Below are 17,445 nucleotides of genomic sequence, written 5' to 3'. Positions count from 1 at the left end.
CACTCCCACCTGCCATGCCCAAGGCTTCCAACTTTCTCACTTCCAAAACTTGGTATTGTCAGGCCTTTGTAATGGTGCCAAATCGAACAGATATAAAATGGTGTTTAATTATGTTCATTATGTGCATTTCTCAGGTTATAATGAGGTTGAACAATTTTCATATTTTTCTTGGCCTTCTAGTTTCCTTTGAGAATTAACCTCTACATACCCTTTCCCCCCATTTTCTCATTGTTTTCATTGATGTGTAGGAGTCCTTAAATGTGGACACTAGTTTTTGGTGAGTGGTAAGTTACAGGTTTTGCGAGTATCACTTCCCCAGCTGAGGCTTGTCTATAAATTTGTTGATGGTGTTTTGGCTGAGTGCAGGGTTTTGGGTCAATGTCATCAAATTTAGGGGTCTTTTCATTTATGATCTGTGGGTTTTAAAAAATTGTATTTGTAGAGCTCCTATGCAGTCTGCTATTATACAGCTATTCCTTATTGTTATTAGCAGTTTAGCGTCTTTGCCTTTTGCCTGGAGGTGCCTGTGATACTTGCCCTTGTGCAGGAGGAGAGCTCTGCTGCTGATTCCGTGTGCCTGTCCTCCATGACCATCTCCTCACCGCTGTGGATGGATCCACTCTTTCCCTGATTCTGGGTGCCTGTCCTCCATGAGCATCTCCTCACCGCTGTGGATGGATCCACTCTTTCCCTGATTCTGGGTGCCTGTCCTCCATGTCCTCCATGACCATCTCCTCACCGCTGTGGATGGATCCACTCTTTCCCTGATTCTGGGTGCCTGTCCTCCATGACCTCCATGACCATCTCCTCACCGCTGTGGATGGATCCGCTCTTTCCCTGATTCCGGGTGCCTGTCCTCCGTGACCATCTTCTCACCACTGTGGATGGATCCGCTCTTTCCCTGATTCCGGGTGCCTGTCCTCCATGACCTCCATGACCATCTCCTCACCGCTGTGGAGGGATCTGCTCTTTCCCTGATTCTGGGTGCCTGTCCTCCATGACCTCCATGACCATCTCCTCACCGCTGTGGATGGATCCGCTCTTTCCCTGATTCTGGGTGCCTGTCCTCCATGTCCTCCATGAGCATCTCCTCACCGCTGTGGATGGATCCGCTGTTTCCCTGATTCTGGGTGCCTGTCCTCCATGACCTCCATGACCATCTCCTCACCGCTGTGGATGGATCCGCTCTTTCCCTGATTCTGGGTGCCTGTCCTCCATGTCCTCCATGAGCATGTCCTCACCGCTGTGGATGGATCCGCTGTTTCCCTGATTCTGGGTGCCTGTCCTCCATGTCCTCCATGAGCATCTCCTCACCGCTGTGGATGGATCCGCTGTTTCCCTGATTCTGGGTGCCTGTCCTCCATGTCCTCCATGACCATCTCCTCACCGCTGTGGATGGATCCGCTCTTTCCCTGATTCCAGGTGCTTGTCCTCCATGAGCATCTCCTCACCGCTGTGGATGGATCCGCTCTTTCCCTGATTCCGGGTGCTTGTCCTCCATGACCATCTCCTCACCGCTGTGGATGGATCCGCTCTTTCCCTGATTCCGGGTGCTTGTCCTCCATGACCATCTCCTCACCGCTGTGGATGGATCTGCTCTTTCCCACTGGCCTGTGCTGGCTCCGGCTCCCTGGGCATCACGTACGTGAGGTCTCCTCCTGGGGACACAGCTATTCTCTTTCACAGTATATTTCTTCATCCTCCAGTGACAAATAAGTCAACTCTGCAGCTTTTGAATAAGGCTTCATAACGACTCTCAGCCAAATATCGCAGCTTTTCTTCTTCCATGCTGTCTTGGCCATTTGGGTTCTTTATACCTGTGTGAATCACAGGATCATCTTGTCAAGTGAAAAGCCTCTGTTGGGTTTCAATGGAATTGCATTTATATTTATAGGCTGACTTGGGGGATTATGACGATCTTCATAACAAGTTTTCATGTCAGTTAACCTAGTTCTATTCTATGCACCTCAGTAAATTTTTAAATTTTTTTCTTAAAATTATGCCCATATTTTCTTGCATGTATCCCTATATGCCTTTTCTGTATAATAAATAAAATTGGAATTTTAAGTTAGGTGCATGTACCTGTATGTATGTTACTGTGTTTATTTTGTATCCTGCAGCCTTATTAAACCCTCTCACTAGTTTTAGGAATTTGCCTGTGGGTTCTGTGGGATTTTCAGTGCCTGCAATCAAACCAGGCAGAGTGTCTGTTTGAACCCAGTAAATAACACTCCTCTTTCCTACCCAGGTTCTGAAGCAAAAGCAAAGTCAAAATTTAAGCAGCCAAAGGTTATACTATCAATTCTATTTGAGAAAATACTGGTATTATATCTGCGGAAAAGTGGGCTACCCAATATTGAGCTGTGAATTCACAGATTTGCCCACCTGATCCTCAGAAGATCCTGTTGGGGTGAGGGCCTTGTCACTCAGCTGCCCACGCGGCTCAGGAGAACAGTTGGAGTGGCTCCGAACAGCAGAGGAGGGGGAAGGGGCAGGGCTGCTGCCAGGGCCCCAGCATATGCTTGGGACTCAGCACCAAAGGGAAGATGCCGAGCCCCTTGTTCCACAAGCAAGACTTGGTGCTGTGAAAGGCACTTGAGTATAAAGCAGCTTCTTTTCACGCCACGGTTTCTTCCTCAACTTGTCAGGATGTGTATTTGCTATTTAATATCATTCAAACTATAGAAAATTAAAATTTTAAATTGTGGGCATGAATTTTGTTGTTTGTCTTTATACTGCATGCCAGTGTTATAAAATCTAAGTTGCATGCAGAATCATTGAAGCTGCAGAATCGCAGAATCATTGAAGCTGCACGGTGTGTTCTGTAGCTCTCACACACATTTGCATTTTGTTCTTACCAGAGCTGTGCAATGCTCCAGGTGAACCTGACATGCACGCTCCGCCTGCAGGCTGCACCTCCAGTTCACTGACAGGTAGGGAAGGATGTTCTTCTTTATATGTGTATATACATATATATATATATACACACATATATATATATACGCACACACACACATATATATTTCATTATACTTTAAGTTCTAGGGTACACAGAAAGGGGAACATCACACACCGGGGCCTGTTGTGGGGTGGGGGGAGGGGGGAGGGATAGCATCAGGGGAAGGATGTTCTTAGCAGAGCCGTGCAATGCTCCAGGTGAACCCCACGTGCACGCTCCGCCCACGGGCTGCACCTCCAGCTCGCTGACAGGTAGGGAAGGACTAGGAGGGGAGGAGCGTGGCCGTCCTCTTCCCCTTCCTCTGTGTCCTCACACCCAGCCCCAGTGAAATGGCAAGCATTCGGGGACAGATGTGACAGAGCTCCTGGCACTCATGTTTCTCAGGATGGCATTGCCTTCTCTCTGAGTTAGGTGTAGGTTCTGGTTTGAGAGGAAAGTGTGGCCTCTGAGGCTGTCAGCTCCCGTTCTGCTCAGTGGTAAGCGCTCCATGCTCACTGTCTGTGTGCTTCGGGTCTGGCTGAACAGCTGCTGTCACGGGTCTGTGCTCATGGGCATTGTGGGTGCTCTGTGGGGACGGGCAGGCAAAGAGCAGTAGCAGACGTGCGTGTTGGATGGACCTCCTCTACTCACAAGCAATCTCTGTCATCCCTGGGGACGTCACTTACAGAACACAAGTTCAAAGACAAAATCGTCAAGAATTTCAAGACAGCAATGACAGAGCACTACACCAAGTTGGGGGCTGCATTGACTGACCAGTCACAGGCTGGAAGTCGGGTCCCGGCCACAGGCCCAGCTTCTTCTCCTGACATCATCGGCCCCCCTCTGCCCGCCAAGTCACTCTGCTTTCCCTACAGTGAGCCGGTGGGAGCTGCAGAGAAGTGTCCAGAAAGGACTGCTGGTCAGTGGAATTTCCTTTACGTGGAAAGTTGAAGTGAGGGAGTAATGGATGTAAGAGAGAATGGTTTCTCCCTAACAAATAGACTGGAAATTCCAATCCTTCTACTTTCTGTGTGTTTTTCTAGCATGACTGCAAGTGCTGGGGCCATCAGCACCATGTTCAGCAGCACCCAGGAAGCAAGAGCAGTTGACAGAATGTTAGTGAGCATTCCTTCTTGTTTTCATTTTTTTTAAAAGCCCCTTCTATATTTCATAATTTTTGTGATTTTGGGTAAATATACTCTTATCATAAGTTAAGGAAAAGTTAATCTTTTTAGGCTAGGAAAAGCTCTAATTTACGTGCATATATATTATTGCAAAATGATGTGAAAATTTAATATTTTTTGAGATAATTGATATTTTTCATTCACTATGTTAATAAGATAAATCACATTAACAAAATGTCCATTGCTAAACCAATCATGCACTCATAGGATGAACAATGTTTGGTTATGGTGTTTTTGTTTGTACTTTTAAATGGTACTTAAACATAATTAGGGAGAAGATGAGCTCCCAAGCACCTGGCACAGCTCCAGCAGGCTCAGCTAATGGCCGGTCTTCTCACTTACCAAACCCACGTGGCCACCCCCACCTCAGACGAATTTTTTTTACAAAGTCCAGACATTCAATTATTTACAATGTGTCTTTTTAGGACACTGCCAGAATTAGGTTGTAAATTTTTTTTTAGGATTGTATCTTATGTTCATAGAAGAAATTGGCCTATGAAATTTCTTTCATATAATACTCACATCTGGTTTTCATCCCAAAGCTAAACCAGCCCATAAAAGCAGCTGTGATGGTTTTCTTCTTCTTATATTTCAATAAATGGTATGTAAAAGACAGGAATCACACGTTCACTCGAAATTTGTGGACCTGATTGTATAACCGTCTGGGCCTTGGAGGGTTTTTGTGAATTTTTGAACATATACTCTCTTAAATGCTTTAGTCTCACCAAGTTTCTCTCTGTATTTTCAAGTCGGCTTGCAGATGTATGCTTTACTAGGAAATCTCCTATTTCATCTAAATTTTTAAGTTTAGTAACATAAAGTTGCACATGCGTTTCTCTTAAGATCTGAAACATCATTACCACGGATGCAGCTATATCGATTTCATCTGTGGCACTGCTTTTTTTTCTGCTTTCCCCATTTTCTGCGTCTGATCAATCTTGCCCAGGGTGTACCAATATTATTCCTTTCACAAAAGGAATTGTTTTTGTCTTTTTCTAACTTTATTTTTTTACATAATCTTGCCAGCAGTGTGTTAATGTTGCCCGTTTTTCTAAAGAACCAGGTCTTATTTGCACTGGTGTCTCTATTTTTCCTTCATATTCTATTTCATTAATTTCTGCTCTTGCTTTCATTATCCCCTTCTTTTGGTTTTCTTTGGAGTTATTCTGTGTTTCCAAATTGTTTGCTCAGCTAATGGGTTTTCAGTCTTAGTACCATGTTAGCTAGCTCCGACAACTTTGGTATAGAGTGTTTTTGTTGGTATTAATTAGTAATTTTTTTGTACTTTCATTATTCTTTCTAATTTGACCATAAATTATTTAAAAGGTCTTTGTAAACTTACAAACCGAAGGGGTTTTGGTGAATTGTCTTTTTGTTATTATTTTCTAATTTATTGTGAGGTCAAACACTCTAGACTAGATGCTGATGATTCTTGTAGTTCTGTGGTTCTTGTATTTGTTGAGACTTCCCTTGTAATCTCCTGGGGTAAGTTTTCAGAGATTCTCCCTGTGTGCTTGTTGCTGGCAGGGTTTCAACCATATTTATGAAAAAGTGAGCCCTTCACTTCCTCTGTGTGTGTACGTTTTCATTGTCTGCTTGCAGGTATGGTGAAATATGTTGCTATGTTTCTAGATTTGTGCATTTTTCTTTGATTGTTATCCTTTCTTGCTTTATACAGTTGAATATTGTCTTGTTAGATCTGTACTTTAGAAGTGCTTTTTTTTTTCCCCCTGAATGGCTCTTTTTATCATTACACATTGGCGGTTTATGCCTCTAATAATGCTTCTTTCTCTAAATTCACTCCAGCCTGTCATGTTGTTATAATGCCCTCTCTTTGGCCTTTGTATTTTCCTGTTAGCTCTGCTCATATCCCTTTACATTCAGCCTTTCCGTGATACTGTGTTTTAAGTGTGTCTCTCTCACACACTTTAATAGCTAGTTAGATTCATTTACAATCATTGTATTTATTTAAATTTATTTCTAATACCTATTTTATGTTTGCTCATTATCATACTTTTTCTTTGTTTTGCCCATGTGAGTTTGATTGTAATTTCTTAAATTCTTTTTATTCTCTCTACTAGTTGGAGAAGTATATATTTTACTTATTTTATTTCAAGAGTTGTTTTTACATATTTTGACACACATATTTGTCTTAAGAAAGTTTAAATTTATAACAATTTTTTTCTTCTTTCATGCAATGCAAATACCACAGAATGCTGTCAATCCATGGACACCTTGTCCAGCCTCCTGTGCTATTACTCACTGTGCTTTAGTTCCATCCTGCCTCATTGCCTCCATGGACAGCATCACTCTTGGAGTGATCGTTCAGTCTTTCCTGGATCAGCCCTCCATGAATGGCATCACTCTTGGAGTGATCGCTCAGTCTTCCCTAGAATCAGCCCTCCATAGATGGCATCGCTCTTGGAGTGATCGCTCAGTCTTCCCTGGAATCAGCCCTCCATAGATGGCATCGCTCTTGGAGTGATCGCTCAGTCTTCCCTAGAATCAGCCCTCCATGGAGGGCATCGCTGTTGAGGTGATCGCTGTCTTCCCTGGATCATCTCTTTAATCGGCATTTGCTGATTTACCAGATGGTCAAAAACAAGGATATAGGAAGTGAAAATTAGGTTAAGATGAACAAGCGTGTTATAACTAAAATGAAGAAGAAAATAAATAATAGGAGAAAAAGAAAAACTTGGAAGCAAATTATCCTATCTATCTATCTATCTATCATCTATCTATCTATCAGCTTTGGATAGAAAGGGGAGAACTTCAATGCTTCATTTGAGACCCTTCTTGGGGTTAAACAGCACTGAGCCCCTCAGTTCAAAGGTCAACATCAGTGAGTTGCTGGATTCAGAAACCCCACTGCTGAGTCAGGACAATTTGTGCTTAATGCAAACACAGAGGGGCGAAGCCCGGCATCTGCAGGGGGAGAAACTTCAATGCTTCATTTGAGACCCTTCTTGGGGTTAAACAGCACTGAGCCCCTCAGTTCAAAGGTCAACATCAGTGAGTTGCTGGATTCAGAAACCCCACTGCTGAGTCAGGACAATTTGTGCTTAATGCAAACACAGAGGGGCGAAGCCCGGCATCTGCAGAGCTGCGATGGGGTCACAGTGGCCAGAGAGGAGTGACAGTTGTGCTCCCAGTCCAGCCAGTGGACAATCTCCTGTCCCCGAGGAATCATAAGCCACAGCTGCAGACAGGGTTTCTAAGGCCCTTCCTTCCAGATAAGCACTCCTCTCCCTTCCCCACCCATGTCACATCATCTCCTGGCACTGTTTGTGCTGAGAAGTCTCTCAGGGCCAAGCATGTGGTAAGGCCAGAGGTTTTGGACATTCATCCATGCTCAAGGTCACAGTGGTGTCATCAGGTCTCAGGCTATGGGCACAGGGCAATCCTCTCCCCTCAGCTGCTGAAATACGGCCAGAGATAAAGCAGGCATGAGTTTCTGCCTTCAAGAATAAATGTCCCTGGGCAGGGGTGGGCAGTCAAGGGAGAAAGGCCAAGCACCCAAATTAATGATTTCAGACCACAGATACTGAAACACCAAAGTGATAAGGGGGCAGGTGTTTCAGTTAGCTACTGCTGCATAACAAATGACCCCAAAGCTTAGTGACTTAAAATGGTGATTTGTTATTCTTTATCATTCTGTCAGCTGGGAGGTTCTTCTGCTGGCCTCACCTGGGCTCATGCACAAGGCTACATTTAGCTAGGGTGTCAGCTTGGGGGTGGGCATAGCTGGGACGCTGTGTCACCTGAGTCTTTCTTTCCCTGTGGTATTGTTTTAAAATATAGGTTTTATTGCTGCCTCAGGATGTAAAGCGTAACAAGGGGGCCGGGGTGGGCAACGTGGGCCTGTGAGGCCTGTGGGTGCCCACGTTCCCCAGCTCCCCTCGCAGCTGGCTCCACAGTGGTTCGCTCCACTTGCCCGGTGGGGATCTGGGTTCCAGATGGAATGTTGCGTGTTGTCCACGACTTGTTGTGGCTGGGGTTACTGCAGCAACCACCAGAGCAGCCTTGGCGCTACGGAGGACCCTAGGGCTACCCCTCAGCCGTGCTTGGGGCTGATCCTGGAGTTGCGACGCAGGGTTGTGGCAGCACTGCCTGACGGTATGAGACCGGATTCTCATCCTTAAGGTTTTCCGTGGGAATTGGTGATACATGCAGCTGCTGTTGGATTTTTTGCTGTTCCCTTTTTTTTGTGGAGAAGTTTTAGATCGGTTAGGAGTCGGCTTTATGTGGGAAGAGAGAAAAAACTTGCTGTAGCGCTTTCTGGACTAATTGAAGAAAAATGTAAACTACTTGAAAAATTTAGCCTCGTTCAAAAAGAGTATGAAGGCTATGAAGTAGCGTCATCGTTAGAGGATGCCAGCTTTGAGAAGGTGGCAGCAGAGGCACAAAGTTTGCAGGCAACCTGTGAAAAGCTGAACAGGTCAAATTCTGAGCTTGAGCATGAAATACTCTGTCTAGAAAAAGAGTTAAAAGAAGAGAAATCTAAACATTCTGAACGAGATGAACTGATAGCAGATATTTCCAAAAGGATACAGTTGCTGGAAGATGAGTCAAAATCCCTCAAATCACAAATAGCTAAAGCCAAAATGACCTTCAAGACATTTCACATGAACGGAGAACAACTGAAGATAACAATAAAAGATGCTTTGAATGAAAATTCTCAACTTCAGGAAAACCAGAAACAGCTTTTGCAAGAAGCTGAAGTATGGAAAGAAGAAGTGAGTGAACTTAATAAACAGAAAAGAACATTTGAAGACTCCAAAGTACACACAGAACAAGTTCTAAATGATAAAGAAAATCGCATCGAGACTCTGACCGAACACTTGCTAAAGATGAAAGATCGGGCTGCGAGGCTTAGAGAAGACATAACGGATGATGGTAACTTAGAAGTGAACAGTGAATCGGAAGATGGTGCTCACTTAGATGATCCCTCCAAAGGAGCTTTGAAGAAGCTGATTCATGCTGCTAAGTTAAATGCTGCTTTAAAATCTTAGAAGGAGAAAGAAACCAAATTTATATTCAGTTATCTGAAGTTGATAAAACAAAGGAAGAGCTTACAGAGCATATTAAAAATCTTCAGACTGAACAAGCATCTTTGCAGTTAGAAAACACACATTTTGAAAGTGAGAATCAGAAGCTTCAACAGAAACTTAAAGTAATAACTGAATTACATAAAGAAAATGAAATGAAACTCTACAGGAAATTAATAGTAGAGGAAAATTACCAGTTAGAGAAAGAAGAGAAACTTTCTAAAGTAGACTAAATGAGCAGCCATGCCACTAAAGAGCTGGAGACCTACAGACAGCGAGCCAAAGATCTTGAAAAATTTGAGAGAACTATTCATTTTTATCAAAGGAAGATTATTTCCCATGAGAAAAAGGCACATCATAACTGGTTGGCAGCTTAGGCTGCTGAAAGAAACCTCGACGATTTAAGGAAAGAAAATGCTCACAACCGACAAAAATTAGCTGAAACAGAGTATAAAATAAAACTTCTAAAAAAAGATCCTTATGCACTTGATGTTCCAAATACGGCATTTGGCAGAGAGCATTCCCCATATGGTCCCTCACCATTGGGTCGGCCTTCACCTGAAACGAGAGCTTTTCTCTATCCTCCAACTCTGTGGAAGGGTCCACTCAGACTCTCACCTTTGCCTCCAGGGGGAGAAGGAAGAGGCTCAAGAGGCCCAGGGAATCCTCCGGACCATCAGATTACCAATGAAAGAGGAGAATCAAGCTGTGATAGGTTAACCGATCCTCACAGGGTTCCTTCTGACACTGGGTCCCTGTCACCTCCATGGGAACAGGACCATAGGATGATGTTTCCTCCACCAGGACCATCATATCCTGATTCAGCTCTTCCTCCACAAAGGCAAGACAGATTTTACTCTAACTCTGGTAGACTGTCTGGACCAGCAGAAATCAGAAGTTTTAATATGGCTCCTTTGGATAAAATGGATGGGTCAATGCCTTCAGAAATGGAATCCAGTAGAAATGACACCAAAGATGATCTTGGTCATTTAAACATCCCTGATTCATCTCTCCCTGCTGAAAATGAAGCAGCTGGCCCCGGCTTTGTTCCTCCACCTCTTGCCCCAATCAGAGGTCCGTTGTTTCCAGTGGATACGAGGGGCCCGTTCATAAGAAGGGGACCTCCTTTCCCCCCACCTCCTCCAGGAACCAGGTTGGGAGCTTCTCGAGATTATTTTCCACCAAGGGATTTCCCAGGTCCACCACATGCTCCATTTGCAATGAGAAATGTCTATCCACTGAGGGGTTTTCCTCCTTACCCTCCCCCAAGACCTGGATTTTCCCCCCACCCCTACATTCTGAAGGTTGAAGTGAGTTCCCTTCAGGGCTGAGTCCGCCTTCAGATGAGCCTGCTACGGAACATCAGAACCACAGCAAGAAACCTGACTATTTTTGCTCTCTTCAAAAGTCATTTTCACTGATCTCATTTTCAGTTTAAGTAACTGCTGTTACTTAAGTGATTACGCTTTTGCTCAAACTGAAACTTAATGGAATTATAATTCTTAGGATAGTATTTTGTAAATAAGGATGATTTAAATATGAATCTTGTGAATAAATTGTTTCCATTTTATTTTATTCTAGATAGTATAACTATTTTAATTTGATTAACTAATCCACTATTATATAAAAATAGTAGGAGTTTTATATACGTAATCTTGCAGGTGGGGAGGCTTTAAATTCTAAAGGCCTTGTCTTTATGCCAAGAACTGTATTTACTGTGGCTGTAGGCAAATGTGTAAGTAACTTTATGCTTAATTAAATAAATTTTAGTTGATTTAAGAAATAAAAAAAGAAAGAAAAGGGAGGTGAGAAGACAGAGGCCAAGCACTGTGTGGACTTAGGTGCTCGATGCACAGCGTGCTCGTGCTCAGGTCTGGGGTCACCCGCTCATTCTTGTGCCCCGGGTTGAAGCACACAGCAAGGACAGACCCAGACACCAGGCAATGAGTCACTTCAAGGGAAGAGCCGACCGTTCCGAGCTCAGGCTGTGCTGAAGGTCCCCAGAGTCGGGCACTTTTGTCCTCTGCCTCATCAGTGTGAGCTCTTGGCTTCAGTTCCCACACAAGCATAGATGCTGACAGCAGCATTGTGTGGGATCCCGGAAAATGGGCCCAGTTTGCGGATCTGTAGAAGAAGACTCACCAAATTCTGGGTTGTTGCAGCTTGGAATATAGTGCAGACATTAGGATAATCATTTTGGATATCTCAACAAGAAAGGGATTTTGTAAGATGGCAAATACTATAAAAATGTGTAACATAGCAGAGTACAAAGGCTGAATAGAGAATAGGAGATTGAGATTAGAGAATAATGGGGAATAGCGGTTATAGGAGGCTCCAGCCATATAAAAATGCGAGCACACGAGAGGCCGTCAGAACTTTATTCTTTTAATCACTGAGGGGAAGTGCTTTTTGTCCAATTTTCCTATCGTTTTCATACCATTTTTATAAAGGAACAGAGTTTTCCAGTCACGGAAGGAAACATTTCCCATGCCAGTCCCAGGCAGCGGCGTCTTGCGTGGTTAATCCTGAGCGGGGCAGCTTGGGTGGATCCCGGTTTTAGGCTGACGCGCTGCGTGAATCCAGATGACCTCCTGGCTCCTGGCGGTCTGGCCTGCTGGGTGTGGATTGGGGGTGTCATTACCTGGCCCGCGGAGGGATGCGATAATGCCGAGGTGTCTGCACTAGCAGAGTTAGAGGACGCGCTCCATAAATGGTCACTGTCGTTATGAACACGATCAGGTGCTGGGGTTGCCGGCAGCGTTAGTTCCGTGGGCGTGCTCCTTATTTGAGGTGCATCATTTTTTTGTTAAGTTAAAATGTACTGTCTTTGTATAAGTTTTGAGGGCTGCCATAATTAAGAACCACAGCCTGGGTGACCTAAACAGCAGGAATTTGTCGTCTCCCGGGCCTGGAGGTCCAACGTCCGAGATCAAGATGCCGCAGGGCTGTGGGTTCTCTGAAGGAGCAGGGGAAGGGTGTGCTCCAGGCCTCTCTCCGTAGCCTGCAGACAGCCGTCTTCCCCTCTGTGTCTGTCTGTCTCTATGTCCAGATTGCTCCTTCTTATGAGAACACCAGTCATATTGGTTTAGGGCCACCCTAATGATCACTCTCTAACATAATCACCACTGTAGCAACCCTATTTTCAAATAGAGTCACATTCCGAGGTACTGGGGGTTAGACGCCAACATATGCTTTTTGGGAGCAGACACAGTTCAACCCATAACAGTCATTTATCTAAAGACTTTGAAAATTCTTGCAAATTAGGAAAAGGTACATCGAGTTCCCCGTTGTAATGAGTTCCCCATTTGTGGGTGATGAAGGCACCCATTTGTGGGTGAAGAATGAAAAATGGATACTGGTTGGGAGGCCACTGCACCAGTCCAAGCACAAGGTGGTGATAGTGTCGATGAGGGCGTTTGCGATGGAGGTAGGGCAAGTGGCCTAAGTTAGGGTATGTTTTGCAGGTGGGCAGAGCCCATGAGACTCGTGATGGGGTGTGAAGCGGCAACTCAAAGAGGACTCCAAAACTTTGTCCTGCATGTTTGGAAGGAAGGAGTTGCTGCCTCCTGAAATAGGGAAGGGGAATGGGAATGTTTAGCAGGAAGATCATGGGTCCATTTTCAGGCTCATTTTGAGGGCCCAGACATGCACATGAGCATTCCAGGACCCACAGGGACGGGAGATGCCCTTCCATCCAAGCCAGCCCCTCCTCTTCTCTACAAAGGCATAGCCACAGGCAGTGGGTTGGGCAAGTTGGTGGCCAGAGTGGGAGCACGGGGAGGAAACAGCTGGTAGGGGAGATGGAGTTCATGGTGACTGTCATCCAGGAAGCCTCGGAATTGTGCCTCAAGGAATGTGAGTCAAAGGCAGAAACATACAGAGAATGAGTTGGGCGGGACCAGAGGGAGAAGGAGGAGCATGAGCCAGAATGGAAGGTGCTGAAGGTGCCTGTCTGGGAGGCTGTGGCTCTGTGAGGGAGCAGGGCTGGCCACATCTGCATGAATCTAGACCTCACCCCGGCTCTCCCCAGCCGTGCCCCTCAGGTGAGCATGGAGCACCCTGCACCCAGCACATGCTTCTACCTTCCATGCTCAGAGCCATGCCCCTCGGGTGAGCATGGAGCACCCTGCACCCGGCACACGCTCCTACCTTCCATGCTCAGAGCTGTGCCCCTCGGGTGAGCATCGGGCACCTTGCACCCGGCACACGCTCCTACCTTCCTTGCTCCGGCTTGCTGCTCAGGTGTCTACATGCACACCACTGGCACCATCGGGATATGGGATGGCCGAGCGGCTGGGTGAGCTGGTGGGCCTCCGTGGTGACTTGTTCATCTGGCACCTGCTGTCTCCTTCATGCAGGCCTGCAGGTGTATCTTCAGCGATGCATTTCCAAACCCCAAACCAAGCATCAGGCCATAGCCAATCGACGTGAGTAGCCAAGGGTCTAGCAAGCATCTATGGGTTCCTCTCTCCACGCACGCTATGTGCACCTCTACAAGCACCTGCAGAGCCCTGGAGGGCCCCTCACCGCAGCCTTGCAGGAGCCCCCACTCCCAGGACTGCATGGGCTTGTCTGTCCTTCAGACCTTGTGTGTTCCCAGCTGTGTCCTCGGCTGCTGCCGCGGACACGACCTGGGGCTTCAAGCAAGAGACTCATTGCCCACGGCGCTGGAGCTAGAAGTTCAGAACCCAGGTGGCGGCAGAGCTTTCTCTCTCTCTCATCTTCTGGGGTACGATATGCTGAGAGTTTGTGTCCCTCCAAATTACCGAAGTCCTCCCCTCCCCAAGGTGACGGCATTAGGGGGGGCCTTTGGGAGGGGCTGGTTTCTTGAGGGTGGAGCCTCATGGGCAGGGTGAGTGCTCTTATGTAATGTCCTACAGGAGGCCCAGAGGGCTCCTCACCCCTTCTACCACGTAAGGGCACTGCAGGAAGATGACACTAGGAAGCAGCGCTCACCACACACTGAACCTGCCCTGACCTTGGACTGCCAGCCTCCGGAACCGTGGCGGGTGAATGTCTGCTGCTGATCGGCCACAGAGTCTATTCTCAGAGCCACCTGAGCAGTCTGAGACGTGGTGGTCTCTGGCTCTTCATGGCATTTCTGGCTTCTATGGAGACAGGCCCTGCAGTCTCTGCCCCCATCAGGACCTGGCTGTTCTCCCTCTGTGTCCCACAGTGCTCCCCTCTCAGGTCTGTCCTCTTATTATATGGACACTCTCATATTGCACTAAGGACCACCTATACCACTATGACCTCATCTTAACTTACATCATTTGTTTTTTGAGACAGAGTCTTGCTCTGTCACCCAGGCTGAAGTTCAGTGGCACAATCTTGGCTCACTGCAACCTGCACCTCCCGGGTTCAAGCGATTCTCCTGCCTCAGCCTCCTGAGTAGCTGGGATCACAGGTGCCTGCCACCATGCCTGGCTAATTTTTGGATTTTTAGTAGTGGCAGAGTTTCACCATGTTGGCCAGGCTGGTTTCAAACTCCTGACCTCAGGTGATCCACCCATCTCGGCCTCCCAAAGTGCTGGGATTACAGGTGTGAGCCACCACGCTGGACTTAATTTGCATCTTAATTGTAATTGCAATGACCATATTTACAAATAAGAACAGATTCACAGGTTTCAGGGGCTAGGACTTCAGCATATGGGTGGTATGAGGAACAATTCATTCCACTGCACCAGGCAAGGCTTTCTGACCCTCTGGGCTGGACACACGTGCAGTCCTTGCCACCTCTGCCCTCCTCATTCCCAATGTCACACTGTCCATGGATAAACCTCCTGCCTGGACCGTGAGCACCTGTCATTGAAGAGTGTACAAATCAGAGGGAGTTCTATGTAGGGCATTGAAGTACTGGGCCTTGTTTCTAGGGGAATGCCAGGGAAGACACATTCTGGAAGTTCTGAGCATTTAGGATTTGCAGTCCTATGAGAGTCTCATAGTGTTTTCATGTGGAGAAGAGAAAATCAACGCTGAGAAAGTATTGATCTTAAATGCACAGCCACACAGAAAGCCCTGCTAGATGTGATGGAGTGCTTCCCAGGAACACGCTCTGTGCTCCGTGTGGGTTGGCTCAGGCCTGGGCACACTGATATCCACACCCCGACCACAGCACACGCTGGCCCACACAGCCCTTCAGTGGAGCCTCAGTGAAGGCACCTCCAGAGAGGAGAGCACCAACAGTCACGAAAAAAATAAAGTGCAAAGTTGAGGCCAACATACTAAGTTAAAAAGTAGATTAGAAAACAGATTTTATGGAGCCAAATGTGTGATGTATTCAGAAAAACATTCGCAGTAGTGACGATGTGATGTGGTAAGATGATGGATTTCCCACACATTCGTGGCAGTGACAATGTGATGTGCTAAGATGATGGACTTCCCACACATTCGTGGCAGTGACAATGTGATGTGGTAAGATGATGGGTGTACACACATTCGTGGCAGTGACGATGTGATGTGGTAAGATGATGGGTGTCCCACACATTCGCAGCAGTGACAATGTGATGTGGTAAGATGATGGGTGTCCCACACATTCGCAGCAGTGACAATGTGACGTGGTAAGATGCTGGGTGTCCCACACATTCATGCGGTGACTATGTGATGTGGTAAGATGCTGGGTGTCCCACACATTCATGCGGTGACGATGTGATGTGGTAAGATGATGGGTGTCCCACACATTCACGCAGTGACAATGTGATGTGGTAAGATGATGGGTGTCCCACACATTCACGCAGTGACAATGTGATGTGGTAAGATGATTGATGTCCACACATTCGTGGCAGTGACAATGTGATGTGCTAAGATGATGGATGTCCCACACATTCACGCAGTGACGATGTGATGTGGTAAGATGATGGGTGTCCCACACATTCACGCAGTGACGATGTGATGTGGTAAGATGATGGATGTCCCACACATTCACGCAGTGATGATGTGATGTGGTAAGATGATGGGTGTCCCATACATTCGTGGCAGTGACAATGTGATGTGGTAAGATGATTGATGTCCACACATTCACGCAGTGACGATGTGATGTGGTAAGATGATGGGTGTCCCACACATTCGCAGCGGTGACAATGTGATGTGGTAAGATGATGGATGTCCCACACATTCACGCAGTGACGATGTGATGTGGTAAGATGATGGGTGTCCCACACATTCACGCAGTGACGATGTGATGTGGTAAGATGATGGGTGTCCCACACATTCACGCAGTGACGATGTGATGTGGTAAGATGATTGATGTCCACACATTCACGCAGTGACGATGTGATGTGGTAAGATGATGGGTGTCCCACACATTCGCAGCGGTGACAATGTGATGTGGTAAGATGATGGGTGTCCCACACATTCGTGGCAGTGACAATGTGATGTGGTAAGATGATAGGTGTCCACACATTCGCGGCAGTGACAATGTGATGTGGTAAGATGATTGATGTCCACACATTCATGGCAGTGACAATGTGATGTGGTAAGATGATGGATGTCCCACACATTCACGCAGTGACGATGTGATGTGATAAGATGATGGGTGTCCCACACATTCACGTAGTGACAATGTGATGTGGTAAGATGATTGATGTCCCACACATTCGTGGCAGTGACAATGTGATGTGGTAAGATGATGGATGTCCCACACATTCAGGCAGTGACAATGTGATGTGGTAAGATGATGGGTGTCCCACACATTCGCAGCAGTGACAATGTGATGTGGTAAGATGATGGGTGTCCCACACATTCGTGGCAGTGACAATGTGATGTGGTAAGATGATGGGTGTCCACACATTCGCGGCAGTGACAATGTGATGTGATAAGATGATTGATGTCCACACATTCGTGGCAGTGACAATGTGATGTGGTAAGATGATGGGTGTCCCACACATTCACGCAGTGACGATGTGATGTGGTAAGATGATTGATATCCACACATTCGCGGCAGTGACAATGTGATGTGGTAAGATCATGGGTGTCCCACACATTCGTGGCAGTGACGATGTGATGTGGTAAGATGATGGATGTCCCACACATTCACGCAGTGACGATGTGATGTGGTAAGATGATGGGTGTCCCGCACATTCACGCAGTGACAATGTGATGTGGTAAGATGATTGATGTCCACACATTCGTGGCAGTGACAATGTGATGTGGTAAGATGATGGATGTCCCACACATTCACGCAGTGACGATGTGATGTGGTAAGATGATGGGTGTCCCACACATTCACGCAGTGACGATGTGATGTGGTAAGATGATGGGTGTCCCACACATTCAC

General features: G+C 46.4%; 1 pseudogene; it reads left to right on the top strand.

The window, feature by feature from the left end:
- Window positions 1-8,225: 8,225 nt before the first annotated feature.
- On the top strand, window positions 8,226-10,590 carry LOC117980770 (cTAGE family member 2-like; annotated as a pseudogene).
- Window positions 10,591-17,445: the final 6,855 nt, after the last annotated feature.

This window comes from Pan paniscus, chromosome 5 (genome assembly GCF_029289425.2).
Source record: "Pan paniscus chromosome 5, NHGRI_mPanPan1-v2.0_pri, whole genome shotgun sequence".
NCBI classification, from domain to species: domain Eukaryota; kingdom Metazoa; phylum Chordata; class Mammalia; order Primates; family Hominidae; genus Pan; species Pan paniscus.
This window is presented reverse-complemented; position numbering and strand designations above follow the sequence as displayed.